Here is a 27316-nt window from a genome sequence, read left to right as displayed (position 1 = left end):
ACCATTTGAAGTCAGAGGTGTCCTCTGACTCCAGGAAGATACTGTATAGCAGTAGCATGAAGTATCCCTATTTTTATTCAAGCACCTCCCTCTCTAAACTATCCCCCTCTTACCACTTTAGGGCCTTGTGGTGCCTCCCTAAATCTTACCCATTCTTTACTCAAAGTCTATCTGGGTCCACTTGCTTTCTACTTGTTCCAGTCCACGGTATACTTTTCTCTTTTTCTACTCTGTTCCTATCTTTTGTCACAAATCATTTGGTACTCGGCATTTACTTCTTGAAGCACACTCTGTACCTTAGCGTCTTTCTCCTGAATCCATAGGCTGAGCCTAAGGATAAAGCTTGGTGGGAGGAGCATGCGACAGCACTGTCCATGGTCCTGAAACATCGTTCTAGGCTAAGGGTTTTTTTTTTTTCTTACCCTACATCTGGTGATTCCTGTCCATATTCTCTCAGGGATTTTTAATTTGGTACAGTGGTGGTGTCACTAAAAAAGAAAGGCAAAAAGATATTGGGTGGGAAAGATAGAGGAATGGACAGAGATAGAGGTCTAAAGTCACTGCCTGGAGAGAATAAGTCACATGGGTTTAACACAATCTTAAAACAATTGCAGCAAATACCAGCTTGGGAATGAAGGAGGGATGTAACATAGCTGACGTTGCCAGTGAAGAAGGAATGGAAAAAATGCGTGCACCATGTGATATAAATCCGTGCAACTGTTGGCATGAACAAACACACTGATGCTTGTAGGCGAGAAGGCCAGTTTGCATCATGTGAAAGCAGTATCACTTGTGTCATACCAAATTGCCATAGGTTTGTTTGTCTCTATTTTTCTCTCTTGATTTAAAAAGTCACTTGGCACTGTGGCAGAACAAAGGTAAGTGTAACTTACCTTTCATATTTGATAAAGCTGTGCACCTTTTTCAGTTCTAGCACTTCTGTGACAGTTAATTCCACCACCATCAAGCCCCAGTTGATGCTGGTAGGCAGAGCACTTGCCCCCTGAAATCTCTGTGTAAGTTCCTCAGTTAAAGTATAACCTCCGCGAGGACAAACACCGTATACTAAACATTTTTGGACATCTCAACATGCCTAAGCAGAGTGCCTAGTACAAATTAAGGGCTCAGTAATATTCTTTGAATCGATAAAAGAACCACAATGCCCTCTACAGAGACAGCACTCAATAAAGGCATGTGAAATGAGCAATTGTGCCATTTGTTTTAACACTTCCATCCTCTCCTAGTCCCTTTTAAAGTCCAATCCTCTTTCTCTTGGTCCTCCAGATCCCAACAAACCTCCCTCCTGCGTCAGTCACTACCTTCGCTGCACTGGGGCCCTGCCCTCCTCCTGCCACGCATCCTCTCGGGCTGTCCCTTTCATCCTGCTCTGCAACCCTCGTCCCCTTCTCCCCCAGGACCTCTCCCGCACCGGGTGTCTGCCCCTGGTCCTCGGGCGGCTCACCGCGTCCCCCGCCCCGGGGTAACGCGGTTGTCATGGACACAGCACCTGCGCCCTTCGGCAGTGCCCCTTCGCCACCGTCCCCTCCCCCCACCTGCGGCGCGGCCGGCCTCGCCTCCCCAGCTCCTCCCCGCCCAGCCAGCGCTCCCCAGGCCGCGCGCGCAGCTGGCCCCCACCCCGTGCCTTCTCCAGCCCGGCGGAGCGCGGAGCTGCGGGAGCCCGGAGGCCGCGAGGGCGCGCGAGAGAGCAAGCGGCCGCGCCTGCGCACTGGCCTCTTCCCCTAGCGGCGATCTGGGCCGCTGCCGCTCGCGCTTGGGCAGGACGAGGGGCGGGCGGGGGGAGGGGGGAGCGGCTTCGCTTCCAGCCCCGACTGAGGCGGAGACCCGGGCTGGCGGGCGGAGCAGGAGGCAGCGCACCTCGGCCAGAGGCGGCTGCAGCAGCTGCTGCCCTCTTCCCCGCCGCCGCCTCTCCAGTCCCTTCTGTGATTACCCCTCCAGTTGCTGGGAACGGGCGAGAAAGAGGAGGAGGGCGAGAAACTCCCACCGACCCACAGAGGTGAGTCCCGGGCAGAGCATTCTCCATCCTTGCCTGCCTCCCTCCCTCCCTATCTCCCTCCCATCCTCTCCATCCTCCCCTCCCTCCCAGCTCCCCAACCCTCCCGCCCTCATCCTTCCCAACATCCCTCTCTTCTCTCCCCTCCTTTCTCCCTTCCAGCCTTTCTTTCATCCCTTTCTTCCTCTCTCCCAGCCCCACTTCCTTCCCACCCTTTCATTCTTCCCTGTCTTCCTTGCAGCCACTCGCCCTAGAGCGCAGCTCTGCCTCCCTTTCCTCTTGATCCCATCTCTTTTTTTCCCCTTTCTTCACCCCTTCCCCGGTGGGAGATCCCTTGCCTGGCACAACTGTCCTGATTCAGGGGCTTCCAAAAAATTGGGTACATATACTGAGAGACACACTCTTGCACAGTGGATGCCCTGTGGATTTCAATGTTATTTGGGTTAAGGGTCAAGTTGGATAGAGTACTGGGAACTGGAAGGCAAAGAGGGTCGGTCGAGGAGGAGTCTATGGATTTTCGCTGTATTAGGGTGGGGGTGGGGAGGGTTGTCACTTAGACATGTTGCCAACAACCCCCCACTCCTCTCTGTAGCAGTTTCTTTTTTCTTCTGGGAATTACATATTCCCAGTGTGTGCCTCACTAATTTAAAATCCAGCTTTCCCGGCTTTGATTGTCTCTGTGTGAGAAGCCACAAGGAGGGAAGAGGAGAGAGAAAGAGAACAAGAGAGGAAGAGGGGAGGGGAGAGGGAGGGTGGTGACAGTGGATGCTCGTATCCTTTTCCCCTAGGCCTCTTTGGGTTGATATTTTCAAACCACCCGCCTAATATTTGCCTTGGAATTGAACCCTTGTGTCCTTGGTTCTGTCACTATCTATACTTCAGAGGCAGAAACTCTCTAAACTTTAATGTGTGTGCACCACAGCATTATTTGTGGAATGTTTTGGTCAGCATACAAAACACTAGGGTAGATTGATTTGGGAAAACAGGGAGCAGAAGAGTGGAGGAGATGCACTTTTGTTCATCATGAGTTAACTTCTAAAGGAGGACAATGGACAGTTTGGAGTAATGAGGTTATACTCCACAGGCTTAGAAATATACCATTTTGATAGCTAGCTGCATTATACCTTTAGCAGATATCCTTACCCTTTTTCATCTACGTTACAAAAATTGTGAAGATGTTGGAAACATACTGTGTGATTTTGTCTGTGTTTACACCAGTGGAAAAGTTAAATTAGCTCTGGGACCATCATTAACAATTTAAAATTTCAGTTGGTTTTGCACCACTTATTTTCACCAAATGGTATATTTTACTTTGCTTTCTTTAGCTTACGCTCCGACGCCTTCTATTACATATATTAGTAGTGATTTGGCAATGTTCCTTTTTGCAAGCATTGTTGCTGAAAAGTTTATTCATACATGGCGGGACAGCCCTGTCTCAGAATTTTTAGTGTATTCTTCATTTCAGAAAGGTCCAACAAACAGTATAACTCAGAAATGGAATATTTAGAAGCCTGTATTTTGTTCTATCTATACTCTCTTTAAAAAATAAAAAAAAAATATAAAAACCCCTTAATATCTATAAATAGCTATGTTTTATGCTTAATGAGTATCTGGGGAGGGACTGGAATTAATGGTGGATTCAGTGAAGCTGCCAGTAAGAAACTATGCTGTGGAGCAAATTACTGATATTTTTTTTCTTTTCATTTAAGTTATTATATGCCAGTAGTGCAATATGCACTTTCACATTTTATGGGAATGTAAAGTAGGAGTTGAGATGAAGTGAATTACCTTCCAAAGTGATTGAGTGCTGATTTGATGAAAAGCTGACACAGTTAATCATCTGCAACAGTTTTGGGGAAGTGTGTGATATTAGGAATGATGGATCTACCCCCTGCCCCAACTCCCCTTGATAGGAATGCAATTCCATAAATGGCTTGGCTGGCTAAGCCATGTGGCTGAAGCTTGGTCAAATTGTCAGTGTTACCAACATTCTAATGCAGAATTGCCATCAACCCTGTCCATATTTGAGTGGTTACATTACTTAATAGCAGACACAGTTGTAGGTAGGGGTGTTCTGTTTTTGTTGTTGTTGTTGTTGTTCATTTCCTTGGAATGCCATGAAGCTAGTGAAAGACTTTGATAGTAATTCTATATGAATACAATAAGTTAGTTTTATCCTAATGTACTTTGACGTGACTTTTCCCCTTCCAGCATCTCTCCTGTTCTTTCTTTGTGGAGCTTCATGGTTGTGAGTGTGGGGAAGAGGCAGCCCCTCAGTCAACCCTGCTTTTTCTTGATGGCAGTTTTGCTATACAGAGTGATGTGGGTATATGCGTCTGTTTTTAACACTGTGCTTACTATGGAAACAAAGATACTGTTTATTTGTCTACTTTGTAAACATTCATCTACTTAGTGAAAACAAAATTTATGAGGTTATTGACAAATAGAAAACATTTGTTTACAGAAAGATTTTGAGAGAGAGTTGAGTTAAAATGAATAAAATACGAAACAGAAGAAGAACTGGCGTCTTCAAAAAGCAGCCTGCTACTCTGATCATTATTCAGTTTACAGATAAAGACCAACTTCCTCTGAAGAATTTAATTTCTGGAGGTTTCTGCCTTTGGTTCACTGGACTGTTAAGAATGTATGGTACAGACAAAGATCCAGTACAACAGCCTGTGGACCCTGTAGGAAATATTCTGGAACATTCTGTGTGCCTTTCTCAGAGTTCTTAAAACCTGCTCAACCCTCAGCTAAGTATATGCACTATTCAAAAGATGTCAAAGACACTCTCTTTAACCTTAGCTTACAGCCTAGTTGAGGAGAACAGGCATTTGTGTGAGGTCATATTTCACAGTGGCAAAGAACAAGATCTTTGGAGAGAGCTTTCAATTTTAGTGCACGCTCTACTTAAGTAGTAGAGTGCTGTGCCCTCTCGTAGTATTTAAGTCTTTCTCCTCATTTACAAAATGGGAATTATGGTAGACCCCAATTCTTAGGATTGCTTTGAGGGTTAATTAAATGTGTTAAACACAGTACTTGGAATAAACAGAGTGTGTCTTAAGCATTATTATAACTAGGAGAAATGGCTTAAAAACAGTCCAATACAATATATGATTATTTACTGGAAAGAAATGAAAAGCAAGTAGTTAGAGGGATTCTGAAGAGGACGGTTGTTTATGTAGCCAGAGAAAGATTATATTCAGGAGTAGCACTGGGGCTTGGACAGAGATTCCTGGGAAGGATTTCATGCAGGGTGGGTACCACAGCTGGAACAAAAGCAGAGAGGAGAGAAGCACCCTGTGTTTGGGAAGACTGATTACTTGAATATTAGGGAGTGTATTAAATGGTATTAAACATATACAGTCAGAGTAATTACACTATCACTTGGGACAAGACAACTTGTTGTATTGTGGGATCCATTTTATCACAGAATGTGCAGCTACCCAGAAGACCTGTTTTAGTTCTTTGTCTCACGCAAAGCCCCACACTAAGAGGCAGAATTCAAGGTCTGTGTCACAATGAGGACCCAGAGTATTCTTTCTCTTTTCTTTAAACTTCAAGGCAGAGAGAAAGTTGAGCTTTCTAGACAATAAAGATTTAATATCATGATTATCACATCTCTCTCGTTTTGCCTTAACACACGAATATTCCAGAATATATACTTGGAGAATAGTAACCATGATTATTTTATTTTGTCATACATAAAGCTGGTAATTGTAAGGGTAATTGTATTTCCAGGAACTTTATTTTTACTTCGTTGTTGACTTTTCCTTTTTACCACAGGCCCTTTTTTCTCTTTCTTTTTTTTGGTGTTCAAGATTATTAATGATTCCAAATGGGTTATGCCCTTTCAAGTGTTTACTGGGAGACTAGGGTGTGATGGCAACAGAGGGTCTGTCTGGGATTGTACACTGAGCAAGTTAAATATCTGCTCAGTGTGGGTTGATAGTTGCTCATTGGCTACGTCTGTTGACACACCTTTATTTTTAGCTGGTATTTATTAGCTATTTTGAAATACATATCCCTGAAACATGTATCCAAAAGCATAAATGATTTGAATTATTTTATCAAAAAAGGATTTTCAGAAAATTTTACCTGTAAGTTACAAGTTTCAGTGTTTATAGGGCTCATGTTGAATTCATTTTTAATAGATAGATATAATTTCATTCGTTTCTCTAAAATAGTAAAATACTCTTATGATTATTTTTTTGTAGTTCTAATATATACAAAATTAGTCTCATGAATATTATGTTAAGATATATAGCTAAAAACGTGAATGTATTTCCAAAAGCTAGAAGTTTAACACCAGAGACTGTAGCATTTTTATTTTCCATTTTGGAAGTTTTCTTAATATTCTGATGTTTTAAAGATGCAGCGGATCTAAATAAAACATTTTCAAATGTATCACATCTAGTCAGTTTCATGTTAAAGCATCAGTGATTTTTGACAAACTACTTTCAGATGTTTTAATTTTCCTCATAAAGTGAATTTTTATCTTGGAGATGAGAATTCTAACTCAACCACAAATACGCATTCTACAACTCTTTGAGATCATTACTTGTAACACATTATAAAAAAGTGATAGTCTGACCTTATAAAGCTTAATTTTATGGGTCTTTTATTCCTTCTTATTTAAAGGCCATATCTGTGTATACAACTCAGACTGTTATCTTTCAGATGTGAAGATAGTGTGCATTAAAGGGAGTGAAAAAGAAGCAACTGTGTTCTCTGTAAGTTCAGGTGGTGACCTTATAGAGAACAGGGAACTGTGGAGTAAGGATGAGATAAAATTAATTAATTTTGTTTCATCTATTGAATGGAAAAATTTATAACTGCCTGTTCAATTAATAGGACACTTAATATGCTCATATGTGTAAATTGGACTCATATTGTTCATTATGTACCTGCAGTAAATCCAATATCTTTTTTTTATCGTGCCTTGATGTTTCACAGCTAAAGTCATGAACTCTTTTTTTTTTTTTTTTTTTGTGGTACGCAGGCCTCTCACTGTTGTGGCCTCTCCCGTTGCGGAGCACAGGCTCCGGACGCACAGGCTCAGTGGCCATGGCTCACGGGCCCAGCCGCTCCGCGTAATGTGAGATCCTCCTAGACCAGGGCTCGAACCTGTGTACCCTGCATCGGCAGGCGGATTCTCAACCACTGCGCCACCAGGGAAGCCCAAGTCATGAACTCTTAATGGGGGCATGCCAGTTCTCCCACAGCCTACTCAGAAACCACAACGACTCCCTAAAAGACCAGAGGATTGATGTTCCTGTACCAGGGCAAGTGGGCTCGTTGCCCAATGAGCAACAGAAGGACCAATGCTGAGGCATTGGTCTCTTACAGAGAAAAAAGGCTTTATTGCACGGTGGCCAAGCAAGGAGACAGGAGGCAAAGCTCAGATCTGTCTCTCCATCAGCTTTTGAGTGGGGTATTTATTTTGGAAGTAGAGGGCAAGAGGGCTCAGAAACGAGGGATGAAAAGTAAGTGTAGATTTCATGTAAGTTTCAGTAGTTCTCTGCCCAGCAGTTTCAGCTGGCCTTTATGTCTCTTCACCCGGAAGCCGGTTTTCTTATGTAACATGGGGTCGGCCTGTGACATCCAAAGCTCCCTATCAGTCATTTTAGTCCCTCAATGTGCCTGTGGAAGGGGCTGTCAGCAAGTTGTTTCCAAATCTGCAGTTTCCCTGGTACATTGCAGAGCAATCTTGGTGTTTTCCGTGTATCATTTTGTTTCTATCTTGCTTCTACCTTATGGGCCTTGAGCTTTAAGATAAAGGGTATGGTTCGTTCCCATCTGAATTTTTTTTTTTTAGATTTATTTATTTATTTAATTTATTTTTGGCTGCGTCAGGTCTTAGTTGCAGCACGCAGGATCTCCGTTGAGGCATTCAGGATCTTTCGTTGCGGAGCGCAAGCTCTTCCTTGTGATGCCCGGGGGCTTCCCTCTAGTTGTGGGGTGTGGGTTTTCTCTTCTGTAGTTGTGGTGCGCAGGCTCCAGGATGCGTGGGCTCTGTAGTTTGCCGCACGCAGGCTCTAGTTGAGGCGTGCGAGGTCAGTAGTTGTGGCCCGTGGGCTTAGTTGCCGCGCGGCATGTGGGATCTTAGTTCCCTGACCAGGATGGAACCCGCGTCCCCTGCATTGGAAGGCGGGTTCTTTACCACTGGACCACTAGGGAAGTCCCCATTCCCATCTGATTTTAATTGTGGTTAGACAACAGTTTGGTGAGAATCCCGTCTTCCAACTTTATCTTAAATTTGTAGGGCCTGAGGCAGTTGTTTAACATCATTGATGCATCTTTTAGTGAGGAGGTAGATTTATTTCTTACTGTGTCCTTAACTACCTCAGAAAGAGCTAATTGCCCTCAACTATTTCTAAGAAAAGGTGTCCCACAATTCTTGAGGGTTTACCACTTGTGCTCAATATTTTTCTTCAGGCATTGATATCTGCCAGAGTAATTTCACAAGATGCGCTTGCTCTTTCCCTCTAAAATGCAGAAATGTCATAAAGAAGTGTATACAGAATTCACTGGGGAAAAATGTCTGCATCTAAATTTATCCCTCTGTTTACTTATGCTTTCTATGTATTTTTAAAATCATATTACCTAACATGAATTCATTCAACAGGCATTTTTAAATGTCTGCTCCATGCACAGCATTGGACTAGAAAGTATAATTTCATAGCAAAACTGAATCAGGAATCAGGACACCTGGGTTTTTCCTCCAGATTTCCAACCAGCTAACTAATTATATGACTAAACAAGCCTCAAACCCTCCAAGGCTTATTTATTTAATCTGTATTTTAAGTGACTTAGACCAGATGATATAGTGTCTTCTAGCTATAAAATTCTATAATTCCATATGTGAATTTCCCTTAAAATTTCCAGGCATAATTTATGTTTTACTGTGTACCTCCCCCCGTTTTTTTTTTTTTTTTTTTTGAAACACAAACTGTTGCTACTCAAGAAAACTCTTTACCTTCAGTGTCATATGCTTTCCCTTTCCCTAGAAAACTTCAGATTTAGCTCCACAGTGTCTCTGGGCCAAGGAAGAACTAAGAAATCTGTCCCTTTCTTAACCTCTCCCTCCTTCCCTCTCTCTCCTTTTTAAAATTCCTTCCTGGACTGGAGATACAAGTCAGTTGCTACCTCTGGGTAGGGAGTAGCTCAGTATATGTATGGCTTGTTGGAGTAATGCCACTGTCTTTGAAACGCTATATGGCATTAACGAGTTTAGAATTAGGTAATATTTATTTAAGTAGTTACATATACTCTAAGGTTAATGTTTTTGCCTCAGGCACAAGCAAAGTCTTATCCCCTAAATCCTATCCCATAGTACTGTGTGGTCACCTGTCTTTCAACCAATCCAGCTCCAAATTCCCATTAAAATTTTTTATGATCAAATTTGTTGAGGTATGTTTTACATATAATAAAGTACATCCATTTTAAATACTGTTGTGTGTTGATAAATATACCTATGTAACCACCACTGCAATCGAGATGGAGAATATTTCCATTGCTCTAAAAAATGCCCTTCCCCTTGATCTGCTTTCTGTCTCTACAGATTAGTTTTTCCCGTTCCAAAAGTGAATATAGATTGAATCATAGAATATGTACCCATTTTTTTCCTCCTTTTTTCATTGAGTATAAACGTGTTTGAGATTTGTCTATGGTTTAGAGTATATAAACTTCTATAAGAAATTATAGGAGAAACTCTATGTGAATTGGGGTTAGGTAAAGATGTCTTAGGGCCCCAAAAGCACGAATCATAAAGTTAAAAAGATAAACTAGACTTTATCAAAATTTTTTTAAAAAGCTTTTGTTCTTCAAAAGACTCAAGACTTGCTAGATCTATGTATCTTTATTTCTATCTCTGTATATCTGTAAATGGACTAATTGTATATAGAACTCTTACATTTCAGTAAAACAAACAGTCCAACCAAAAAAATGAACAGAATATCTGAAGAAATATTTCACAAAAAAAGAGATAACTAGTGACCAGTAAGCACATGAAAAGGTAATTAAGTCTATCAGTCACTCAAATAGTGAAATTTAAAAACCACAATATGTTACCACTGTACAAACACTAGAATGGCTAAATTTAACAGGACCGACAATATCAAGTTTTGGAGAGGATGTGAAGCAAGTGAAGCCCTCATGCGTTGCTGGTGGGAATGTAACACTTTGGGAAACATTTTTCTCTTAATGTTAAAAATACTCAATGTATAACCCTGAAATTCCACTCCCAGGTGAAATGAAAACACGCACAAAGGCATTTACATGAAAATTAATAGTAGCTTTTCTCATAGTAGCTTGAAACTAAAAGCAACCCAAATACCTGACAAATCCCCATCTTAAAGTTACTTTTTTGAAGTAGAAAACAAAGCTGCTGATGTATTTTATTTAGAAATACGCCCTTTACTTATCTGTAACCTGGCAGCAGAGGAAAGGGAAAGCATTCAAAAAGATTTGTAAAAGCGCCAAGAAATGCAGAGGATGGGTGGTTCCAGGTATTAGACCTCAGTCAATATCCCCTCTGCCCTCTCTCTGAGTCTAGACCTCATCCTCAGCATTGGTGTCTTGGCTGCTGCAGTTCTGAGCACACCGTCATGCAGCAGTGGTATCTCTTCCAGAAAAAAATGAGGAAACTTTTGCCAAAAGTTCTCCCCACTGGCCAGCACTGGATCCCCAATCCAGTCAACAGTAAGGGGAAAAGGAATACCATACATGATAGATTTAGACTAATAAGGAATCCACCTGCTGGGGCTGGGATGAGGTCCGCTTTCCCTGAAGCTCCTGGCTGTGTGGAGGAGATTAAGGGGATGGCTGAGCTAAATGGCAGTTTTGTTCAGAAAAAGGGAAATGAATGTTGGGTCAGCAAGCAGCAGTGTTTGTTATGGTTTTAGAGGCCTGCCATGATGTCAGTCTCATGGGAAAGAGGTTGAAGCAGAAAACTAGGATTGTAGTCACAGCTTGTTATTGTGGGAATGCATACAGAAAGAGGTGACAGAGGTACCCTAGGAAAAGAGGAAGGGAAACATTTAGATCCTAGCACACAGCATGAACCGGGGGCGGGGCGGCGGGGGTAGTCTAGACCCACGGGGATCATTCGAAGTGGGCAAGCATACACATAGTGACAAGCAGAGCTAGGCATACTGGGGCCCATGGAGTTGGGACAGGAGGCAAAAGTCAGTACTGGCAGTAGTCTGGAATCCAGGCAGGCAAACTCGATTGCAGTTTGCCCATCTGTGAAATCAGGACCTCAGGCAAGAAGATTTTCATGTTTTGCTTGTTAAGGCAGAAGCTAAAACAGTAATTATTTTCTGTTTTTTTTTAAAGGTGTCAACCACTTTAGATTCTGTGTCAGGGAGAGGAGCCATACCTTTGCTTTTCCTAATATTTCCCTGTTATAATCCTGGGCCCCCATTAGTTTCTTAATAAATACTAGCTGATTGAATTAAGTCTCCAAACTCATTCTGTCTTTGAACAAATCAGACAGGTTTTCTGGTTAAACAAATGTTGCAGTCATTCATCAGATACTTTCTTACAAGTTATTCAAATTGCTGTTTTGGGGGGACACAGCCCTGGATCCATCGTATGAGTAAGATACAGTACTTGACCCTGTGAGTTGACAATCTAGTAGAGGTGAAAAGTACCTGAATGGTTTAATACCAGAGCATGATCCAAAGTGTATTACAGTGTGGTACTGACTTCTCAGGGGCATGGATCAAAAGTCCAGGCAGACTCCAAGTTGGAAACATTTTCTCACAAAGGATGGGAGAGAGATGGAGGAGGGGATGACCTTGTATCAGTACTTGTAAATTCAGTCCTGCCTTGGTCTGGGAACTGGGACAGGGCAGAGCCAGCAGGATGATGGGATCAGTGAGCACAGCAGTGGGAGAGGTGCAGTCACATCCAGGATAACTGAAGCTGGGCGGCTGATAACTGCTCAGTAGGCAGCTGAAAAGTGGGACTGCAGTGCAGGTGATAGGCTGGGAGTAGAGAAATATTTTGGCATTTTCTGTATAAAGGTATCTCAAGAATGCAATAACAGAAGATACACTGTTTCAGAAAGAACCGTGTTTTGTCTTTGACACTTCAACAATACATGCTCATTGTAGAACATCTAGAAAGCAACCAGAAAAAGAAACTTGAAAATAAAAATTACTGCAGTCCATCTATCCGGTGAACATTTGGTGAATTTTGAGCTTTTTTTCCCCTTTGAGTATATCTGAATTTGTCACGTAGAGGTCTTTTTAAAGCAAAGCTGAGATATAATTTTATGTCCTATTTTTTTAAACTAAACATATCTAAGCATTTACTGAGATAATAAAAAAAACTTCCTTTATGTTAATTTCTGTGTAATATTACATTGATTGGAATTTAAGTTTCTAGTTTTTGGTTGGCTACAGAGATGAAATGTTTGCATTGATCTGCCTTCAAATATGGGCTGAGATTGACTTTGGGGGCACCTTGAGAGTGCCTCAAAGATATAGATGGTCAATGTGTATATACGTATATCATATTTTAAATATATGTAATATTTACTTAAATGGTAACATGGTATTGTATACCTCATTTTTATTTCACATACAGCTTAGCTGGTAACATGAGTTATCACCATTATATTTTCACTGCTGCCTATTATTTTATAGTGTGATTATACCATGCTTTATTTAATCCTTATTTTTTCATAGACATTTAGTTTGTTCCTGCTATTTTGCTATTTCAAACAATGTTGTGGTGAACATCCTTACATTGGTTTCTTGCCCACATGTATTAGTATATTTTTTGAAAGGTAGATTGATCACTGTAATTTTGGGTCATGAGATATGTGCATCTTAGATTTTAATAGTTGATGCCTCATTACTCTTCAAAATGGTAGTACTAATTCAGATTCCATAAGCAGCTATGAGTGTGCATATGGTCTTTACTCTTTTGCTAATACATGATAATTTTAAACTTGTAAAAGTTTACCACTGACTAGGTAAGAATGGTATATCTTTGTCATAGAGGTTGTTTCTCTGATTTCTAGAAAGGTTGATTATCTTTTCATTTGATTTTTTTGCCTAATGGCCAAGTTTTGCCTCTGCTGTCATGAGTGTGTTCACATCTCTGCCCATGTTTTGCTAGTGGATTATTTATCTTATTTTAATTTATAGGACTTATTCTCTGGGTATAAAAATTTTGTTGTTATATTATTTTAACTATTATAGAGTATGCTGTGATATCTAGTAAGTGATGGTTTTTCTTTTCCAAAGTTCCTTATCTATTTTTGTACCATTTCTTTGGAAGGATATGATAAACAGGTTATCAAATTCATTAATAACACCTTTGGTATTTTAACCGGTATGGTATTTAATTTAAGATGATTTGAGGGAGGGATAACAACTTTCTAACTCGTAGTCTTTCCATTGCCATGTTTCTCCATTTATTAAGGCCATTTTTTGTGCCCTTCAGTATTATGAATTTTCTTCCTAGTAAAAGTCTTTCTTGTTTCATCTTGAGTTTATTACCATCTTTAAAAAAAAAAATTATTTATTTGGCTGTGCCAGGTCTTAGTTGCAGCACGTGAGATCTTCATTGTGGCATGTGGGATCTTTAGTTGCGGCATGCGGGCTCTTAGCTGTGGTGTGCGGAATCTAGTTCCCTGGCCAGGGATGGAACCCATATGCCCTGCATTGGGAGCATGGAGTCTTAACCACTGGACCACCAGGGAAGTCCCTTGAGTTTATTATCATCTTGTTTGTAGTTTCTATTGCTGTTGGGAAAAGGTTTACTTTTCTTCTACATTTCTTAAAAGGGAATTGCTGATGTAGAAATTATTCCTTTTGATTTTTATATTTGGATTTAAACCAAGTCAACTTGTTGAAATACTTTATTCAAAAATTTTGTTTTTTATCTTGTGTTTTTCTTACCAGTTTGTATGACCTCTTTATATGGTATGTTAACAATTCATGGTTCAAATGATATGTATATGAAAATAATAATATAATGCTCATTTTTTCTTTTAGTTCTTTTCTAATTTTAAATAAAATATTTTTTCTTCTGTTAGATTTAGTATGAATGAGTCATTCTTCATATGTGAAATACATTATACAATAGTCTAAACACACCTTTTTGTTTTTAAAATTATTCTCAATATTTGCTTCTTCCATAGTAACCCAAGTATATTATTATATTTATACCAATATCAATATGGCTTGAGCCTTTCTGTACATGCAGTATATACACGGATTCATGTACTCACTTCCAAATATTCACTTAGTGCTTCTCTAGGCCTTTGTGAACATTTTTGTGTGTAACCCTTCAAAGGCATGGGCTTTGTCTTCTCTAGATCTTGGACTGAGTTGATTGAGCAGTGTTCTGATGACAGTGATAACATGCTTATGATAATGCTCATGATATCAATAAAGTTTATCTAAATGACTTCATTATTTGGCTATTTGATACCTTAAATATTATTTTGTCATCACTTTCCTACTGAAGCTGTTGTGTTACATACCATCTCCATCCTACAGGCAGCACTGTTTTTTCAGAAATGCATAAATACTAAGACAGTGGCCAGTTCAGCACCACTAAGAAGCTTTGGAAGTCTCCACTTCCTGCCTAGAATTTAATTTTTGGGCACTAGATCTTCTTTTTTCAAACCTGAGGGGAAGCTTAACTTTGGTTTTTATTTTCATGATCTTCTTTTATTATGAAAAATTATTGTTTTGAATGGAAACGCTTCACTGATTCTGCAATTTGAGAATATGGGCAAATTGCCTTGAATTGTAATTATTCATCTGGTCTAGGCCTTATGCATACATATCAGTTTTGATTTATCGTTAATAAATCCATCACCGTAAAATCCTATGATCACACTAAGATACTGTAAATAGATGATATAAATTTAATATTGAAAACTGTGATTTTTGTCTGTAGAATATTGAACGTGGATGTGAAATTAGTAGCAAGTGGCAAGTAGTGATTCATAGAATTGTAAGATATTTGTGTTAATGCTGAATCACTAAATCTAGTTCTCAGAAATGTGGTTAACTTTATAATAGTTCTGTTTTTCCTAAAGAATTATACAAATAAGTGTAAGTTACAATGTGATGGATATCATAAGTTTGAGTAAAGATATCAATGAGCAGCATATACCTGTTTTCTGTTCCAGCTTGCTTGAATAATTTGAGAGAGATCTGTTTATCTGAGGAAATTTTTTTGATGCCTGGCTGCCTGTGGAAAGAATTTTGTTGCCATTGCTGTTATGAATAGCTGAACTCTTAAATCCAGATATATTACATTTTATTTTTGCTTGTCCTAACTTACAGTTACAGAATTGTTCTTAACGAAAACAAGTTAATATACAAAAATACTTCTTTTTGAGTATTTATTTAAAATATTTCATATCAAAATTATAAATATGTGATATCATTAAAAGTTTTATTAGTGTTAACTTTGAACAGATTTCATTTATATTCTTATTATAATTATGAAACAACTCGAACTGTTACTATTTTGCCTTTCATTCAAGAAACTGCAAATATCTAGTACTATAAAAATATCAAACACTTGTATGCTGAAAATTCCCCCCCAATATTGAAAGAAATTGAAGGAGACGTAGATAAATGGAGACATCCATGTTCACAGATGGGAAGACTTAATATTGTTAAGTATTGTTAAGTAATTGGTAGTATTTCCCCAATTAATATATGAGTCAATGCTATTGCTATCAAAATCCTAGCTGCCTTTTTTCTGAAATTGGCAAACAATCCTAAAATTCATACGAAACAGGAATAGCCAGAAATGGTTTTTAAAAAGAAGAACAAAATTTGAGGATTCAGGGGACTTCCCTGGTGGTCCAGTGGTTAAGACTTCGCCTTCCAATGCAGGGGGTGTGGGTTCGATCCCTGGTAGGGGAGCTAAGATCCCACATGGCTCATGGCCAAAAAACGGAAACATAAAAACAGATGCAAAGATTGTAACAAATTCAATAAAGACTTTAAAAAAAAATTGAGGATTCACACTTTTCAGTTTCAAAACTTATTATAAAACTATTATACAATAATCAAGACTGAGTGGTGCTGGTGTAAGCATAGACATGTAGATCCATGGAATGGAATTGAGCAGCTATAAAAAACCCATACTTTTATAGCCAACTTATTTTTCAACAAGGGTGACAAGACAGTGCATTTGGAAGAAAAGTAGTCTTTTCAACAAATGGTTCTTTGACAACTGAATATTTACAAGCAAAAGGATGAATTTGGACCCAATCTCACCTCATATAGAAAAAGTAACTTAAAATGCATCATAGACCTAAATGTAAGAGCTACTTATAGAACTCTCAGAAGAAAAGTTGGTGTAAATCTTGATGACCTTGGATCAAGCAATGGATTCTTAGATATGACACAAAAGAGACAAAACAGATAAATTGGACTTCATCAAAATTAAAAACTTCTGTGTATCAAAAGGCACCTTCAAGAAAGTAAAAAGACAGCCCACAGAATGGGAGAAAATGTTTACAATCATATATCTGATGAGAGTGTAGTATCTAAAATATATAAAGAATGATTACAATTTAATAATAAAAAGACAAATTCCTAGTTTTTCGTGGGAGAAGGATTCGAATAGATATTTCTCCAAAGAATATATACAAGTGGCAAATAAGCACATGAAAAGATGCTCAGCATCATTAATTATTAGGTAAATGCAAATCTGAAACACAATGAGATAGCTATAAATACCCACTAGGCTGGTTCTAGTAAGAAAGAGGGACCTATCAAACGTTGGTGAGGATGTGGAGAAATTGGAATCCTCATAGATTGCTGGTGGAACTGTAAAATGGCACAGCCTCCTTGGGAAACAGTTTGGTACTTCCTCAAAAACAGAATTGCCTATGACCCAACAATTCTACTCCTAGGAATATACCCAAGAGAAATGAAAACATCAATCCACACAAAGCCCTGTACACCAACATTCATAGCAGTGTTATTTGTTATAGCCAAAAAGTGGAACAAAGTGATGGCCATCAGTTGAAGAATGGACAAACAATGTGGTATATCCATATATTGGGGTAATATTCAGTCATAAATAGGAATAAGTACTAACACATGTGAAAACATGAATAACCTTGAAAACATTATGTTAAATGAAAGAAGCTAGGCACAAAATATCATATATTGTATGATTCCATTTAAATAAAATGTCCAGAATAGACAAATCTATATAAACAGAAAATAGGATAGTGATTACCAGGGTTGGGGAAAGGAGGAGTGGTGAGTGAATACTAACGGATATGAGTTTTCTTTTTGGGGCGATGAAAGTTCTGGAATTAGGTAGCAGTGATGGTCACACCTACAGGTTGTGCATATAGTAAAAAAAAAAAAAAAAATCACTGAATTGTACACTTTAAAATGGCAAACATTGTGGCATGTGAATTATATCTCAATAAAAAAACATAAGGCTAGCAAGCCAAAGAATTATTTGTGGTTTTATTTTTGTCCATTTGGAAAGTAGAAATTACTCATCATAATTTTAAATCATATATTTTTCACAAGAGATGAACTGAAAGCTAATACACATTATAGAGTAGACTTTTATTGTGTTCCTGTTATCATGAAAAGGAATATTTTACTTTGAAAATGATATTTAACTATTGTACTCATATCTAGCTGAAAAAATTTTTAACTTGTCTTTCTTAGATAAGATACCCTATTTAGAATACCGAGAAGTGTGAGACATGGTTTCTACTCTTAGGACATCTGGGTATAGTACGAAAGGCAGACCTTAAACAAATAACTAAAGAATATGATAGAGAGTAGAGGTATAGACAAGAGTTCTAGATAGCAATAATGAAGGGGTATTTAAGGTCAAACAAAAGTAGAAAAAGGTCTAGAAGATTCACATTTGAATGTGAACTTGAAAAACGTAGAAATTTCTCATAAAGAAAAATCAAGAAATAGCATTCCAGGCTAAGGAGAAAGCATGAAAGTGGGATTATAAATTTAGGGACCAACAAATAATACAGTTGCCATGGTGCTTAGAGGAGGGCTGGTATATGAGGTGGCAGGAAGGATGGAGAAAATAGCACTGATTACATAGGACTCAGAGGACTTGGGAACCATCTAGATGTGAGAGAGCACAAAGGCAAAGACAAGGGTAGCTCTGATTTTTATCATTTGTCCTCCTGGTGTGAAAGATAGCTTGGGAGTAAGCTGATGTCTGGTTTGGGTGATGTTTAATTTGAAGAACTTAAAAGACACAAGTTTTCAGTAGACATTTATGAATAAGGTCTGGACTTCTGAGTTGTTTGTATTCAAATTAGAAACTTTGGAGCAAAGATGAAGGTGGCAGTTAAAACCATGGAAGTAGATGCAGTGTCCCAGAGGTTGTCTGAAGTGCTATAAGAAATATGGGATCCTGATTTCCCAAGAACACCAATCACTTAAGAGGAAAACAAAGAATGAAAAACATTTAATGAGAAAGTGAGAAAATATATCAGGTTATTTACCATTGAAGTCAAGGAAATCAGCAAAGTGAAAACAAAACAAGACAAAACATGGCAGGGAGAGAACTGTACCCTCACTTTGAACACTTGGTTTAGATTTTTACCCAGAACATACAGAGGCAAAGCAAGGCAGATTGTAAAATAAAATCTTGCATTTGTTCATTGCTTCCACCCATGAGGTCTCTGGGTTTTGAGAGCCAGTGGGAGGAAGGAGGGTAAGAGATGGCACAGTCAGCTGGGAGGCTCTTCTGTGGCCAAAGCTTTAGGATTTCAGAAGTCATGCAGCCTGGTCTTAGGGGCCCCCGGAGCTCAGCTGATGATGAGAAGGGGCAGTGAGACGTGGCTAGATCAGCAGCCAAATGATGACCCTGTGACCAACACATGGTCTGCTTAGAAGGCTGCCTGTGGTGTTAGATTTGGTTTCTCTTCATCCTGATTTCTGATATTTAAGCTGGCAGAATTTTCCTTCTAGTTACATTCTTTACCACTACACTCACTAATGCATTATTGGCACGGGTAAGGTTTTAACTGTCACTCTTATGTGTGGTTTGTGCAAAATATGCTTTCAGTAGGAGAGAAAAGCTGTATCTCTTGTTAACAGTGTGCCTGTGTCTCCAGCAAAAATAAAGGTGTTTTTCTAATAGTGCCCCTATAATTAGCAGAAATAGTTTATCAGTAAAGAGGAAACATGTCTCCATACATCTGGCCCCTGCCAAATTGTTTTCACACCATTGTCCTGTGCACAGGCCGAGGGATCATGATTTTATTGTGGGAGCGGGTGGAGGTGAGCTCACCATTCATTGGTTTTCCTCAACTTTTCCTCGAATGAGAAGAAAGAGTTTCCCAAGTATGCATTGTTTCCAGGGGCGAAAGGCGATTACCAGATGCTGTCCAGAGATCAGGGAGGGCCAAGACTAAAGAGAGGCCACTCTATTTGTTCGATAAGAAGCTGATGTCATGATGCTCTTCGCCAAAGTAGTTTCAGGAAAATGGTCAGCTCAGAAGAAGGAAACTGAAAATTGTGTGTTTCCCAAGTTGTCTGACAGAGTTGGATGCTGAAAGGCAAGGGGAGGGGTAGTAGAAAGGGAAAGTTTAGTTTAGTTTGCTTCATTTTCAATGGAGCAGCTTGAGCCTGGGCGTAGGGAGTTCACTGGCAAATTAGGTAGTAGGTAGAAAGCAGTGAGTTTTAGAGTGCTACCACTTTTTAAACTTGTGTGCTTCTTCTCCACAATTTCTCTTATTTCTGCCTGATTGCAAAGCCCAAATTAGACAAAACTTGGTGGAGGGGTGGAAGGAAGATGTCAGGCATGCCTTGCTTTGGATGACGGATAAATTGCTGAAGTCCAGTTTTGTAATTATCATTACCTTTTGTAAATCTTAACTATAAGGGAAGTTATGATTTAAAGAAATCCCTTTTTTAACGTTAATGCCAGGACCTGTTTTTATTTGTTAGTAAACAGGTATTTTCATATAGTTTGTTCAAGGAGAAGAATTAATGACTTACATATGCTTTTTGTTCCGTTCTCTCATTTCTCTTGTGTACAACAAATCAATTTGTAAGTATTAAAATGCCAGACAGGTTAAGTTCTTAATTCTTACTTTAAAAAAAAGTGTTGAAGACATTAGGAATTTGTCTTCAGGCATGAAGAATAGACTCTGTTGCCAAACTTGGAAAGTAAGCAAATGTTATGGTCTTGCATTTATATACCTACTAATTAGGATATTAAATGATATTTCCATGGCAACAGAAACTGTCTCCTTGCACGTTTGTCTTATGCCTGCAATAATAGATAACAGGGTGTCCAAGAATAGTAGCCTAGGGTCCTTGACAGGCAAGGTGTGTAGGTATTGACACAGGAGTATGCATGCAGGGGGTGTTAACTGCATTTCTAAAAATGATATTTGAGTTGCTAAAATAATATTAATAAATATTTTAAATATTAACCCACCAAATGAGTAATGATATTGAAAAGACATAAAGGACTTTCCTGAAATGTGTCACACACACTGGATTTGGTAAATGATTTCTCCAGTCTCAAGAATTCTCCCTGGGGCTTCCCTGGTGGCGCAGTGGTTGAGAGTCCGCCTGTCGATGCAGGGGACGCGGGTTTGTGCCCCAGTCCGGGAAGATCCCACATGCCGCAGAGCGGCTGGGCCCGTGAGCCGTGGCCACTGGGCTTGCGCATCCGGAGCCTGTGCTCTGCAACGGGAGAGGCCACAACAGTGAGAGGCCCGCATACCGCAAAAAAAAAAAAAAAAAAAGAATTCTCCCACCATGTCATAGTGTGCTTGAGGACGCTGAAGTAACAAATGTTGCCCTCTCAACCTACTTTGTCTCAGGAAATAAAATTATAGAGGTGGACTCAAATCCCTAGGGAGTAATTCTGCCCTAGGGATTAGGGAGTGACTTCACAGATGCTTAAATAAGCTTTTTGGAGTTTTCTGACCCCAGTGATTTTGGCGGATGAGAATGCTCTCTTGTCTTGCTTCCCTCCTAGCCTTTGTCCCAAGCGTATATTATGATTGTGTTATTTTGCAGAAGTACTACTGTGATAGAATTAAATTTAAAGATGATTTTAGATGGATTCATTGAATGTGCTTCAATCCTTTAAAAATTTCCTTTCTGACCACAGTCCTCTGGCTAAATAATTGATTTCTTTTCGCCGTCATTGATTATTCTTGACATGTGAACTTTCTAAACTCCTTTCTCTTGCTGGTTTCTGATGGTAGATTTTTGAACCATCCAAAAACCTCCAGGCTGCTACTGAATCCTATACTGTCCTTCTGTCACATAATTGAATCTCCTCTCTTTCCCTCCCTTCCCCTCTCTCCCTCTCTCTCTTTTCCTGAGTGTCAGTTCTCCAGTGTTACATCTCCTAATCTTGACACACACCTGCACCAGATTAGTTTTTCATAGCCCTAATTTTCCTTACTGAAAAACACTCGGTGCACTTCTGTAGCTACCAAATTAAATCTAAGTACCTTAGCCAGCCACTCAGAGCTCCCATGTTCCAAAGTCAATCTCTTATTCCAAACATATACTCGCATGCTCCTCTATGTGAACCCTGTGTTCTGGCATGTATGCAATATTGCTCTCCCATTATATCCCTTTTCTCCTTCACGGGCACCTGAGACTCGTTTTTGCTGTCTACCGGGAGACATTCTACATGTTCTTTAAGTCCATTTAGTATGCCTCCTCCCTTCTTGATGACCCTGTATCTGAGCCTTTAAAATGATTCCATCTCACTCTCCTAACATCTAGATCCATTTTTGGTACCCTACCCATGTTATACCTTGTCTTAGATTTATTGCTGTATTTGTTGCCCTGGCTACATATCCCACTACACAGCCTACACGGTTGACTGTGAATGCCCTTAAAGCGTGGATAAGTTATATTCATCTAAGTATCCCTTTCAGTCTCTGTCTGTAATTTAATACATGTTCAGTAAGTATGAGAGTAGTTTAGTAAACTTATTGAATTTAAGTACGTTCACCCTTCTAAGACATGAAGTGAATGGAAGTTTGTATAAATTTGAGGGTATTTGGAAATATCAACATTACAGTATCTAAAAAGTTGGCAATTATTCTTTGAGAATTAGAAAAAACTCAGTGAGTTCCCAGGCGTTATTGTGTTGCATAGTCTTGCATAATTATCTAAGATCATAGTGTTTGCATTTTATCAACCAGAGTTTATTAAAGAATACATAATTTGGTAATTATGCTATAGATTATGAATGACAGAAGTAACCCCTAAACTGATTAAGATCTTAATAATGCCATGTGTTTGTAATGATTTGGGAGTATCTAGAGCAGCACAGAGACTATGTCTTGTGTGGGAGACTAGTCCTGACTAATGCTTCATTCAAAGCAAGTTCTGCAGACAACTAAACTTGGGAAATGATGTTTTTTGTTTGCTGCTTTTTGTTTTTTAATAGTGTTTGAGAGTTTCTGTCAGTAAACAGGCAAATAAACAGCCCCCAAAGCAAACAACAAAATGCAGTTGAACTACATCTAAATATCAGACATCCAGATACCTATAGTCATTTGGCAAATAAAACAAAAATACAAAAACAAAATAATTCAACAGTCTACCCTCTTGTGCCCAATCCTGCTGGAAAAACTGGCATCCTGCAAAATACACCAGAGGAAATAACTGATCTGAGGCATTTATAAAGCTTTCTATTAATTATTTTTGTTGCACAAATAATATTGTAGCCAAGGAACTTTTTCTAAAAGAGAAATTGTAACCCTTGTGTCGCCATTGTGGCATATGTTGTTCCCATTTCTGTGTTGCCTTTCAGGATTGTTCATGTTCATTTTCAGCATTTTATTGTAACCATATCATGCATATGGTTATTTCTAAAATTTATAAGTAGTCTCCTATTGTTATATACATTTTGTAATTATCAATTAATGGCTATATATTTCATTGCATTTAAAAATATTTAGATTATTTCTGATTCTCATTTGCAAACAATTTAGAAATGAACACCTTTGTGTGCATAACTTTCTATTAAAAAATCAGCGTACAAATCCTAAGACTACAGATAGGAGTGCCAAAATGTCAGTGTTGGGGAAGCTACTAAAGTAGTCTTGTTCAGGCTTCAGAGGCAGCACCAGGCCTCTCTCTGACCAGACAATGACGCTAAAGCTGGCTGCATGCCAAACTGCTGAGCTACACCCAGGCCAACAGGGGTGGCTCTAGCACACGTCCTAAGCCACTTGATAAGACAGAGAGTAAGTCATGGGACTTCTTGCACATTGAGTGTCTGGCCAGCCCCTGGGGTTCAAGAACATTCCAAAACTTACAAGTTAAGACCAAGGCATTTATGACAACAACCAGAGGCGAAAACTTGCAGTCTGGTTGTTATCAGCCTGCGGCCTGGTGCTAAAAGCTGGGCGCTTCGAGGGGCAAACTGAAGTCTCACCTGTGGGGTGGATGCACTGCCTGGGACCTTCCCAACTGGGACTCCAGATTGCTGTTCAAGTGACTTCCCAGCGCTACTTGTATCTGGATGTAGGTGCTTCCCCAATTCGGTGATGTATAAACCTCTGTCTTTACTATTCTTTCTTAGTTATACTATTCTTAGTATACTGTAATCTTTGTTAATTCAATAAACTCTCTCTAAATTCTCATTTAACTGAGTGGAGAGTGGTTATTTTGCCAGAGAATCCTATGAAACTTGAAACCCAAACTTAAGGCTTTCATCAAAACAGTCAGACACAATAGAAAACTGTATCTGAATTCACATCGCTAGCCTCATTTTCCTGAGTAGCTAGGTCTTTTTGTAGTTTGTCAAGAGCTGAGTGGTGGAATTAATCCAGGCGATAGCATGATCACTGTTCTGTTGATTTTGATTATATATTCATCCCTATTAAGATGCAAACAGTATGGTTTGTCACTATCCAGATTGCTAGGAAAAGTTTGGGCAGATTCACTCAATCTAATTCCTCAATAGGCTGTCCTAGCTGATAATACAGCCTCAGCTGAAATGGTAAGATCCAAATAGATTCAGCTGTCCCTGATGCTACACTACCATTTTAAGATTCCAAAATTGTGACAAATATTTTTTGACTAATAAAATTGTTCAATATGGGCAAAAATTATAGCAAGGTTTTCTGAGTGATTAAATTAATATAGATAAGTATCTATAAGGAAGGGGTGTGTGTGGAGGGGGCAGGGGGAGGCAGTGTGTGCACACATTTGCTTTCAGCTCATCCTCTCCTACTACATTGGCCCCATGGATTTTAGTGGAAGTTCACCCGTATCTCTTGGTCTTCATATTTGCCTTTTGTTCTTCACCTGGGATTCTAATGTTGTTCATCTCACTTTGTCATTGTTGGTTGAATTGCCCATTCTTTCCTGCAGTGTCTCTGCCCTTTTTATGTGTATGTAGTGGGCTCAAAAAACTCCACTGAAAGTGGTTCTCTTGGTGAATTGAGAAAATAACTCCTTGAGTGATTTGACCTGCTCGATCCACCAATCTGCCTTGCAATGAAATGACCACTGTTTCTAGAAATTAGAACCCAGTACTAATAATCCTACTTTATTTCCCTACCCTTTTCCCCAGATTTCTGCTCTTCTGGGATTTTGTCGTCTCATCTCTCAGAATGCCGTGCCCATGCTCTGTTCTTGCCTTCCTGTCACTTCATGCTATTTCTTATGTCGTTGCATCACATTTAATCCTTTTATCCTTTTGTTCTTATGGTTCCAGTGTCTATGTTTGGAATTTTTTTCTGTGTTTTCCAATAGTGAGAGGAATCACATATCTGACCTTAGGAAAACCCAACTTGAGTAAAACCCAACTGGCTTCCTGGCAGGGCAACTAAGGTGTTTTCTCCATAACCTAAAAATTGTGGAGCTGTCAGCTTATAGAAGGATGACGCTGCAGCAGTAGTTACATAACAAAGACTATTGGAAAAAAAAAAAAAGTGTGTATTTTTTTTTTTTTTTCTATTTTTTGGCTGTGCTGCACGGCACACCGGATCTTAGTTCCCGACCAGAGATCGAACCCGTGCCCCCTGCAGTGGAAGTGTGGAGTCAACCACAGGACCTCCAGGGAAGTACCTTGTTTGTACTTTTTAACCCCAAAGTATCAAAAAGAAGTATCTTTAAGAACCTTATACTTACTCTACTTTTATAATCTAAAAATATTACATTTCTTCCTAATCCCACCCCCCCTATTTTTCTCTCAGAACTTCAACAGGCCAGTCCTTATTATTCCAGCCATGATATTTAGTGACCCTTAGAATTCTTGAGCAACTGCTGGCTTGAAACAGTGATCCAAAATACTGTTGCAAGCACGGTGGGTGGCAGGACATGTTGAATGGGGTGATTGGGAAAAATATGGAATATGGCCTTAATATTGAGACGATTTTGAGAGTACAAATAGGGGGTAGGGTTGGCAATGGTGGCATTCGGGAATAAATGGAGAGTACGAACAAAACCAGAGGAGCTCAGGGAATGCTGTGGAGAGGTGAGGAGGCTTGTGTATGTGATAACTTAGGCTCCGTGGGGTCAGAGTTTGGTAAGGAGACGGTTGGGAGCAGATGTAGAAGTTTTTGAATGCTAGGCTGAGGGATTTGGGCTTCACTTTTCCACAAGGGGAAGCTGTCTCATTAATATGTTCTAATGTGTGAAGCATGACAGGATGACTGTGCAAAGAGAGAATCATAATTGGGAAAGGTGGTGGCAGAGATATCAATTAGGAGGCTCTCGTAGTAAGTCAGGTGAGGTCTTATTGGGGCCTGAACGAGGGCAGTGTGCTTGAGAATGGCATAATCTAGAGGTGATCTGCTGAAACCAAAATCAGAATCAATAAGGATAAATCCAAGGTTCTCTTAGGCATGAAAACATCCAAGTAATTGCATAGATAATGGTTAAGAAAAGACTAACTAGGCAGGCACAAGTACAGCAGAGACCTGGGAGTCCAAGAGGACCATATGGTGAATGTGAGTCAGCAGTGTTGTGCTGTTATTAAAAAAAAAACAACCAACACTATTGAGAAATATATTAATAGGAGTGAGGCATGCACATGGCAGGAAGTGGCCTTCCTGCTGTATGCATCATTGTTCAAACTTTTACTTTTCTTGTGGACTCGATTGGTCTTCACATTTCAAGAGGTTGTTTAGGAAGCGTAGGGAGACCTAGGGAAGGCCAGTTCAAATGCTGGAGTTAACAGAAGGTCCTTGAGATAAAGCTAATTCACAGTAAACCTTTTTCGACCTTGTGAGACCCATTGGTGCCATGGAAGTAGTTAATGTCAATTCTAACAGCTGAAAGAACTAAGCTTTCACAAAAGTCCCTCTGCATTAGTCATAATTGCCTCCCACTTTTATCCTTAACATAATAAATAGTGGGGGGCTTTATTAGGAGAGGAAGAAAAAGGGAGGTCTCGAAGTGCTACCTTTACCCCCAGTGGGCCTATGTTTGCCTTCAGTTGTCTGATCCTGTCATCTCATCATACTTGTATGGACCCCTCTGCTAGGCAGCGTTTGAAAGTCCCTAAGACATGGATTAGAGTGATCTGTCCTCTCAACTCCTGCATCAATAAACTCCTCAGCTGGCCTCAGCTGCATGGAAATTAGAGGGATTATAAATTTCTAGCTCCCCTGCTTCTTCATCTGGTTAGTGACAATGTATTTAGTGCCCCTGCTTGGTGTCACTTTTCAAGGAAACCTTCCCTGACTGCCCAGACCATATCAGGTTCCTCGTCACGTGCTTTTTCTCATAGCAGTTTTCCTAATTAGCAGTTATACACTCATTTGTGTAATTATTCTATAATGCCTGTCTTCCCTACCAGACTGCAACCTCCATGAGAACAGAAACAATGTCTGCTTTTGCCTGCTGTTTCCCAAGAGCCTATATAAATATTTGTTGTATGAAATAATTATGCCTATATCACAAAAGGGAATGAGTAAGACAAAGAGGGAATACAGAAAGGCACGTCAAATCTTCGGGCCAGGTTTGGACCATTCAAAGAGAGGCAGCACATCTTAGTGGTGTGGATTCTGTTTGGGGCCAAATGCTGACTCTGCCACTTATTTGCTTGAGCAAGTTAGTGAACCTCTCTGTGCCTCAACTGTCTCATCTGTAAAATGGACGTGATAATATCATTTACCTCTTAGGATTGCTCTGAGAATCAAAAGCTTGATATTTGTAAAGCACCTAAAACAGTGCTTGGCACAGAGTAAGTGCAGTATATGTCCTTAAAATGAATAGAACAGAAACAGAGTTTTGCTGCTTGAGCTGACTCTTTCTCCATTTGGAATATCCACACTTTAAGTCTCCTCAGCCAAAATTATACTAA

The 27316-nt window shown here is 39.5% G+C and overlaps 1 protein-coding gene across 2 annotated transcripts in view; it reads left to right on the top strand.

The window, feature by feature from the left end:
- Positions 1-1326: 1326 nt before the first annotated feature.
- CTNNA2 (catenin alpha 2) overlaps positions 1327-27316 on the top strand; it is a 1184370-nt gene continuing 1158380 nt past the window's right edge. For both annotated transcript variants that reach the window (XM_067007311.1, XM_059079035.2), the window contains exon 1: positions 1327-2014. The gene's annotated coding sequence lies outside the window, so the exon portion shown is untranslated. The remainder of the gene's footprint in view (positions 2015-27316) is intronic.

The sequence above is a fragment of the Kogia breviceps genome, chromosome 11, assembly GCF_026419965.1.
Source record: "Kogia breviceps isolate mKogBre1 chromosome 11, mKogBre1 haplotype 1, whole genome shotgun sequence".
NCBI lineage: Eukaryota > Metazoa > Chordata > Mammalia > Artiodactyla > Physeteridae > Kogia > Kogia breviceps.
This window is presented reverse-complemented; position numbering and strand designations above follow the sequence as displayed.